Source organism: Ornithodoros turicata, chromosome 10 (genome assembly GCF_037126465.1).
Source record: "Ornithodoros turicata isolate Travis chromosome 10, ASM3712646v1, whole genome shotgun sequence".
Classification (NCBI taxonomy): domain Eukaryota; kingdom Metazoa; phylum Arthropoda; class Arachnida; order Ixodida; family Argasidae; genus Ornithodoros; species Ornithodoros turicata.
The window spans coordinates 2,025,067-2,033,870 of record NC_088210.1 but is presented as its reverse complement, the minus strand read 5'-3'; the positions used below and the strand labels follow the sequence as shown (position 1 = coordinate 2,033,870).

General features: G+C 46.1%; 1 long non-coding RNA gene across 1 annotated transcript; it reads right to left on the bottom strand.

Annotated features, from left to right (window-relative positions):
• Positions 1-6,983: 6,983 nt before the first annotated feature.
• LOC135370295 (uncharacterized) lies at positions 6,984-8,694 on the bottom strand. Its single transcript, XR_010415287.1, has 3 exons — positions 8,627-8,694; positions 8,044-8,231; positions 6,984-7,143 (listed from the first exon to the last, which is right to left on the bottom strand). It is a non-coding gene; the product is annotated as an uncharacterized LOC135370295 (long non-coding RNA).
• Positions 8,695-8,804: the final 110 nt, after the last annotated feature.

The window sequence follows — 8,804 nt, the reverse complement described above, 5'->3', positions numbered from 1 at the left end:
CCGTTTTCGGATTGGGCGGCTGGCGACTTTTACTGGTGATGTATCCTGGCTGGCTTTATGTCTCTCTCTCTCTCGCATAATAATATCCAGTGCGAATGACCGTCGCCGCGCAATCCATCCACAACACGGCCAAAGCCATCTCTCCCCCTCCCGCCCCCTAAACCTGTTATCCTCGTTCACAGCTCAGCTCTCAGCTGGTTCAATGGCCAAGAATGTGTGTCCTGTATTCATACGCGCATCGTCCTCATCACTTTTAAACTGGATATTTCGAAATCCAAAGTTATTTCAAGAAATGTACTTGGTAAAAGTACAAACATGAGTAAGAAACATCATTATAGCACTTTCCTCAGAAAAGGACATCGCGTCGCCCATGAACTATCATTGGAAGTATTACCTTGCTAAGCCACGATTCTTTTGACAGCGTTTATGTTGAGGGCGTGTATTTTTATTTCAGAAAATGAATCTTTGAAGGGTGGAGTTTTAAGCCTGATTTTATTGTTTTGTTTTAAAATATTTATTTCGCCGTACAGCCGAAACTGGTGTAGCACGTAATTCACTCCCAAGCCGTGTCAAAATTATCGTTTCATTTTTTTAAGCATAGTTTCATCGTAATACGACATAGTCGTTCGCACAATAGCTACAGCAGTCCTCATATCGCCATAATCAAGATTTACATCAAATTTCAGAACTGAAACCTGTAGAATGTTTCAGAAATTTCAAAAACGCTTCAGAATTGCATCGCTAAGGATGACCGTAATGACAATTGGTGTTTTTATGGTTTATTAGCGACTACATTACTAAGGGGCGGAAGAGGCAAACAGTTTCATTCTTAACGCTTCTCCCACACCGGCAAACTTGTATAACTGGCAATGGTGACATGTAGCAGTTACCAGACTCCAGTTGTGCATTTGCGGCAATCGTCGCAGTAACAATCAATAACTCTAGTACTCTATGCTCTGGTCTCCCTTCAAATCCGCGTATTGATCTTTCGATCTGTCGCGGTGGAGGGAGGCGAAAGGGAGCCGGTCCTTCATATTTCGAGAAGGGCCCCTTGATAACGCGGTCCGCCCCCGGGTGGGCCGTGTCTTGGAATGCGCGGCCCGTAAAACGGTCGTCGGGGCAACATCGCTTGCGGTGTTGTTTCCGGGAAGATTTTTTCTAAAGAACTCTAGTACTGTCCACCGCCTGTGTTTGCGTACGCTGATGATGTCTCCGTCATACTACCGCGCGAGAGTTCCCAAGAGCCAGTGTTGAAAGCGTTCCAAGACTACGGTACAGTTTCTGGGGCAAGATTGAATAGGTCCAAAAGTGTCGCTCTTTTTTTAAATGTTCAGGAGACCTGTGCTGCACCATTTCAAGTTCCTGTAAGACCTCAGGTTAAAATCCTGGGAGTTCTTTTTGACAGTGCAGGGGTCTCAGCTGTCAACTGGCCTCAAGTATTCAGCCGCTGTAGTGCTGTGCTGCGAGAACTTAAGTTTGTTGAATTGCCGATCACATTCCGGGCACGACTGTTAGCAGCATGGTATTACACTCGCTTGTGGTTGTTAGCGGCTGTTTCATCCCCGCCAGCGGTAATACAAGCAGCTATCACACGACACGCGTTCCGCTTTCTGTGGGGCGGATCCGTTGAATGGGTCTGTAGGTCTCAACTCCACGGAAGCCGTGATCTGGGTGGCTTGGGAGTACCGTCTGTGCCAGAAAGGTGCTTGGCTCTTCAATCGCGTATTCTCTTTGAGGCGCTCCGTGCATCAGAGCACCCGGCCTGCGCATTAGTGCAGTATTTCCTAGGATACGCCACCAGGTGGTTCCTCGAAAGTCCCGAGCTTCGCCCCAGGGCGGAAGTACTCCCTCCTTATTTGTGTGCTTGTGTTGCTGTCGTGCAGCGCTTGCGTGTCGAATGCCCAGATGAAGACATTTCCTTGTGGAGCGTCCGTGATTTCTACGCCGCCTACAGGGAAATGCGACCGGGTCCCGCAGGGCCACGGTGCCAACGAAATTCGCCTGGCGGCGTATCACTGCTGGCTGACTTGATGCACGGCGCGCTAGTCTCCAGTGGAAGCTGGCCCATGGTGTCCTCCCACTGCGTGAACGTTTGCATCGTTTTCGGATATGTCGGACGGACGGTTGTCCGTCTTGTGGCATGTCTGAGACAGCAGAACATGGTTTTTTGCGATGCCATATTCCACTTTTACTATGGAGTAGGGCGGCGCAAATATTTGGGCTCCCAGCAGTTGATTGGGCCACCGTAAAGTACCTGGAGCCGTTGCCGGTCGCACGCGCAGAGCGAAAGCAACTAGCATTGCTGATTTCGGAAATTAACTTCCAAATTTGGATTCGCCGATGCCGGCTGTCCTTTGGTGGCCCAGATGTTGGGAGCATGGCTATTTTTCAGGCAGTGAGAACCGGGCTGCGTGCACATATTACCCGTGAGCAGTCATTACTTGGGTCTGTGGAGTGCTGTCGCCGCTGGCTTACAGCGACTCTGCTCTTTGATTATGATCAAGGTGAGTGGCATATCAAGTTCTAGTAGGCCCACTAGGACTGTACTGCTCCCCCGTAGCGACTCTTCCGGAGTTTCAGGATTGTTCGCAGGGTATGGCACGTACAAAAAGCAATCTCCCTTTGGAGCGTTGTTATCTGGTATGTAAGATAGAGTTTGTGTAAAAGAGGCTACCTCCATAGGTAGTTATCTTGCTTGATGACAATACACACTCTAGTACTGTCCCATCCTACAGTTGGCAATACGACAACTCTAGTACTGTACTAGGACTGTACTGCTCCCCCGTAGCGACTCTTCCGGAGTTTCAGGATTGTTCGCAGGGTATGGCACGTACAAAAAGCAATCTACTTTTGGAGCGTTGTTATCTGGTATGTAAGATAGAGTTTGTGTAAAAGAGACTACCTCCATAGGTAGTTATCTTGCTTGATGACAATACACACTCTAGTCTTAGAATGCGCGGCCCGTAAAACGCCAAAAAGCTCGAAACGGCCGTCAATAGAAAACAGTTGGCAATACAAAACGGCCGTCTCCCTTCAGATCGGCGTAGTGCATGACTGCTCTTCGTTTTTAGGGCGAGGGCAGTACTATTTTTGAACCGTGATGTGGGCAAGCTTACGCTTGTCCCATCCTACAGTTGGCAATACAAAACGGTCGTCGGGGCAGCATCGCTTGCGGTGTTGTTTCCGGGAAGATTTTTCCTAAAGATAGCTCTAGTACTCTACGGTACAGTTTCTGGGGCAAGATTGAATAGGTCTAAAAGTGTCGCTCTTTTATTAAATGTTCAGGCAACTTGTGCTGCACCGTTTCAAGTTCCTGTAAGACCTCAGGTTAAAATCTTGGGAGTTGTTTTTGACAATGCAGGGGTCTCAGCTGTCAACTGGCCTCGAGTATTCAGCCGCTGTAGTGCTGTGCTGCGAGAACTTAAGTTTGTTGAACTGCCGATCACTTTTCGGGCACGGCTGTTAGCAGCATGGTATTACACTCGCTTGTGGTTGTTAGCGGCTGTTTCATCCCCGCCAGCGGTAATACAAGCAGCTATCACACGACACGCGTTCCGCTTTCTGTGGGGCGGATCCGTTGAATGGGTCTGTAGGTCTCAACTCCACGGAAGCCGTGATCTGGGTGGCTTGGGAGTACCGTCTGTGCCAGAAAAGTGCTTGGCGCTTCAATCGCGTATTCTCTTTGAGGCGCTCCGTGCGTCAGAGCACCCGGCTCAAGCGACATAAAGACCTTGGGCCAAACTTGGCACTGGCTTGGCCAGCCAACCTGGCCACGCTTGGCTTGCGGTTGGCCAACGACATCGTTTCTTGGTACGGATCTGTTCCTTGGCCATCAATTTGCCAACACTTGGCCAGCCAGTGTCCTCCCAAACTTCAACCAACTACACTGCATAGTTGGCGAACAAGGTCGTTTCTAGGTACCTCCGATGTACATGACCAACAATTGGCCAGCCAGTATCTATCCAACCTTTTAACAAACCAGTCATAGTTGGCCAACAGGCTTGTGGCTTGGTACTCCCATGCTTCTTGGCCAGCGAGCTTGGCAGCAGTTGGCCAGCCATTCTTTCCCCAACCTCTCGCCAGCTTGGATAGTTCTAAGAAAAACCCATTCCACACATGTAACTTCAAGGTTGCATCGCATGGTTTATTATTCGCTCAAAGGACAAGTTGAACTGTGCCACAGAAGATGCACACGATCTCCATCGAACACAAAATATACACCTATAGCAATTGGTTATATTTCACAGCAGTTATAACTTTACCACACTCAAAAAAGGGAGCAACACCAACTCTTTTGTCACAAGGGGAAATAATTTGCAGCAGTAATAAAAAAAAAAAGTCAAGAGAAAAGCAAGTGACTAGAAAGACACAGTAGCAGTTTCAATGATACTAACCTTCACACAATGGTACACACAAAATGTAACAGCTTGTTTGTCACAAAGAGAAAAAAAAGCTTGCATCAGTTACAGGTGGAGATAAATGGATCGAAATATATATTAAAGTATAATAATAAAAAAAAACTTATCAAAAAGCCTACTGCCTTGTGTCAGTAGTCATCAAAGTTACAGAAGAAAGAACTTTAGGAGCAGAATTATGACGTGAAAAATAAATAACATGTCTCCGTAAACTCTGCCACTCCGTACTCCCATCTACCTAGATGTCTACAGGTACAATGGCAAAAAAAAATCAAACCTACATAACTGTGATGCTCCTGTCAAAAGAAAATGTGTCACTACATCTCTGTGAAGGGCGGTACTCTTCACCAGCCGTTTCATCAGCAGCTCAATAAAAAAGTAGATGTAAGCACTACTGAGTGTCAGTGAAAACAAGCAGCCACGAGAAGAACGACAAAGTACAGCTAAGGAACAGATTGAACTACTTACTCGCAATTAAAACTTTTACGAAACAACGGAAGACCCCAATAGATAAGACAGGCGTGAAGAAACATTGATACCGAAGGTACAAAAGCATACCTTAGTGGCCAATAATATAGTTTGTGTCCTGAAGGTCATTGACAGGTTGCTCATATAATGGTGCCCGATAAGAAAAGCTACCCAGCTCTCACGATATCTGTGAATAAGATAATGTCGTAACTTCTGTATCCGCCCCCAGTCACAACGCTCTTTCTCCCAGTGTTTTTAGTTTAAAGTTTTAGTTGTGAGGAAGCAGTTGTCCTACCTGTTCCTTAGCTGTATATGTCTGGACGTAAGTTTATGGAACACGCAACCGGCATATTTTTTCTATAATGCGATGCCCTAGCGGCAAGCAGGAGCTTGCGAAAGCTGGCCAGTTGACAGTTTCAGAGTTGTGGACGAAGGCTCTGTTAACGCTGCGGTAGTTTCAGTATCATTGCTCTTGCATGTGCGTGCCAAGTTGGTTGGATTTCAGTGTAGTGCTCTGCAACAACATGCGACCGAAATATTGTAAAGATTGGGAGCTCCCCACTAATATTGGGATAGCAAGGATGAATTATAGTGGCAACACACTTTAGAAGGTTGTTTGCAAGATTTCTCTTTCTTTTGCTTGTGAGCCAATAAAAGCAGTAAACAGAGTTGCCATCGTGATTCATCCTTGCTATCAGGATAATAGCGGCGAGCTCCCAGCCTTCATAATCTTGCGGTTATGTGTTGTTGGAGAGCACCACAGTGAAATCCAACCCACTCTGTGGGCACCTACAAGAGCACAGATACCGAGGCTATTACAGTGTGTCCGTAACAATGCAGTCCCCCACCCCTCCGAAGCAGTGAACTGGCAGTCTTTTGCAAGCTACCGCTTGCCGCTAGGGTGTCACACCGGAGAAAAAAATATGCTGCTCGTGTGTACCTCATGGCTGTTCTCGCAGCCACCAGTTTTCATTTACAGACTACCAACAACCACCTTGCAGCGTGGTACTGCTGAGGCAGAAAGCTAGATATCTGGGCTACAGTTTGTAAAGGAAGATCAGGCCTTGTACTTCAGTGCACTGTAGTCACTCCGCTGTGGTTCGTCCACATATGGAAGTCCTGTGAACATGTTCACTGTGCACCTGACGCTAGTGCACAGAAAATACTGTTGAAGGCTGTAGGATGGCACACTGGCTGGTCCGGCTACAAAACTGCATCCTTCGCTGATGGGATATTTTTTCTCCTTACACCTCTGCTGTCTGCTTCTTCTTTCGTCTTTCAGTTCGTCCACCACCACGATCACTGGCCCAGGTCAACCAGCTTTTTATAGTGTTCTTCACAACGGCATCTGTAAGTGTGTTGAAGTGACCTCTAGCAGACGCTGGAAACGTATGAGAAAAATGCCTCTTAAGTACACTTGCAATATTATTTGTTACAATACATGTGCTGTTTAACCGATAGTGCAGTGAATTCTTTGTAACTGAAACACCAAGTATCCAAAGCATGCATTTAGGTTCAGCAGTATTTTCACCTATAAAATATACATAATAATAGTACTGACGCTATCTAAGGGTGTAACAGTGTTTGTTACTGATGATGATGATGATTGAGGGGTTTGAACTAAGGACAGTGTGTTTGCGATTGGCATACATTTTTAGTTATCCGATGTTCGATTGAAAGGGTGCTTACTGCATGTCGAAAGAAGCAATGCTGCACTAGCAAAACTGCACTAGCAAAACTGCACTCTCCCACAAACACCAACCGCAATGTGAAGAAAAAAAAAGATAGCTTCACTGCAGAGAATGGTCCAGGTCAACAGAGTGATACTGCTATCTGGGCTTGTTTGTAGCCAGTAGTTCGTGCCACAAAGAGGCTTACCATCACTGTTAACAGACCAGGTCGCAGAAGAATGTCATTCGGAAGAGCAATTGGTTCAGAATGTGTGATGCGACAAAATCTCTTCTCAGACTGAGTTTTTGTTGTTGTTGCTTTTTTTTTTGGGGGGGGGGGGGGCGGAATGAGGAGCAATCAACACTTCCCCAATATATGTACCACATGCACATTGATGGCTTACACATTGAGCCTACAACTCCCCTAAGATAAGGTTCCTGACGTTCTCTAGCTTGGAGAAGGCATGCTTCTCTCCCCTCGATCCGTTCCAACTGCATCCTATCGCGAGGCTGTCCTTGAGTAGGCATCGGAGGATTTGATGGATGACATCCTTTGCATCAGAGCCCCCTCTGACACCAAAGAACTGTACCTGATAGAAATTTGAATTCAAGGTGCATGTTAAGAGGAATTCATTTATAAGAGAGCCATGTAAAATACAGGCCATTCTGTCAGCCTGTAAACCTAAATGTTTCGATGGTAGGTTTGGCCAAAGAAGGAAGTGTTCACTATGTGAATGTGTACTATGAACTTTTGTTCATGTTTGTAGCATCGAACTTGGATATTCTATTAGTTCATATTCGACTCGCAAGACTACGTGCTGTTCGTCCACTGCTGATTGATGCAGCGAGGTTGGACTGAAGCCTGAGCACAGGTGGCAGTGTTCCTCCGGATAATGCACTCAAACACACAGGAAAATCGAATGTAGCACGTTGCAGCTAACATCATGGTTTGAAATGTCACCGATACATATTGCAATGTGTAACAGAGAGTACAACATAAGCTTTTAGCTGTCACTTTCTTGTTCTGAGCATTTTCTGAGCATACGAAGTGGAATTAATTGACTCTGGCATAACGACATTGATAGTATAGGTGGCTATAACACCTCCCTCGCTTAGACATGTCATGAAGTCAGGACACGTCATCACACATGTCATGACTCATCACGTCTGTGCCACCAGAATGTTGCTAATTCAGGTCACGATAATAGACAGGACGGGTTAAAATAATGTCTTTATATTGTCAGGGCCAGACACGAGTTACCACACGAACAGTCCGCGCAAGCCAAGGTAAACGTAGGGCTCGCCGTCAGCAGGTGCCGCTAGAGACGACCCTCACCTAGAGAGCCTCCATGGTTGCTGCGGCCTTGCTCCGCTTTGTAACAAGAAACGCGCGCCCACTTTTTCTTCTAGCAAACTCTTATGGTTTATATAAACATTTCATTATTCACACAGGCCTAGCCACAGTAATACAACCTAATCATGACACTAACCGTCTTCGACATGTTCTCACGTTCTGCAAGGAAACTGTTCAGCTCCAGCTGGTCAAAACTTGAAGCTGGAAGCTCCGGGCACCCCTCAGGAAGTTCCAGTGCTAAGCGTTTCTCGCTATGTTGCCTACGTAGTTCCTTCAGGATGACAAGGATCTCTTTATCGTGTTCAAATGCCTTCATCTGAAAAGCTTCACAGAACAAAAATATAATTCAGAGATGATGAAACCATCCTTGCAACAAAAGACTGACATTTGACAAATACGTAGGGATCCTAAGGGGGAGCCAGCACCCCCAGGAGTTCCACCAGTATCATGCATTAAGGTTAACGTATTTTTATTCGTGATGGGCCATTCCACGCCAACCGATTCAGAGGTACCGCTTGACCCTCCCCCCAGAATTTTATGTGAATTTTTTTCTACGATTCAATATTCAATTATACGATTCCAGTCTCTTTGTCCATAAGGCTATGGTATAGGTACTCTAGGCAACTCTGCAAGCAATAGTTTAATCTCAAAACAAAACCTGAAAATTTCAAACTGCGTTATCAGAGCAGCTCACAGGCAATGTAAGTGTGCTTCCATACCGAGAAATCTGGCCTCCAAACTCAAGATAGCTTGGTGCAGCTTTTGCAGAACACTGAGAGATGGAGAGTCTGCAACATAAGGAATCATTTTACTCCAAAAACAGCACAGCTTTCCCATGCAAGCATGCGGCATGTGTATTCAGCATCATCCCAGAATGGACGACACAGCTTGCTCTGC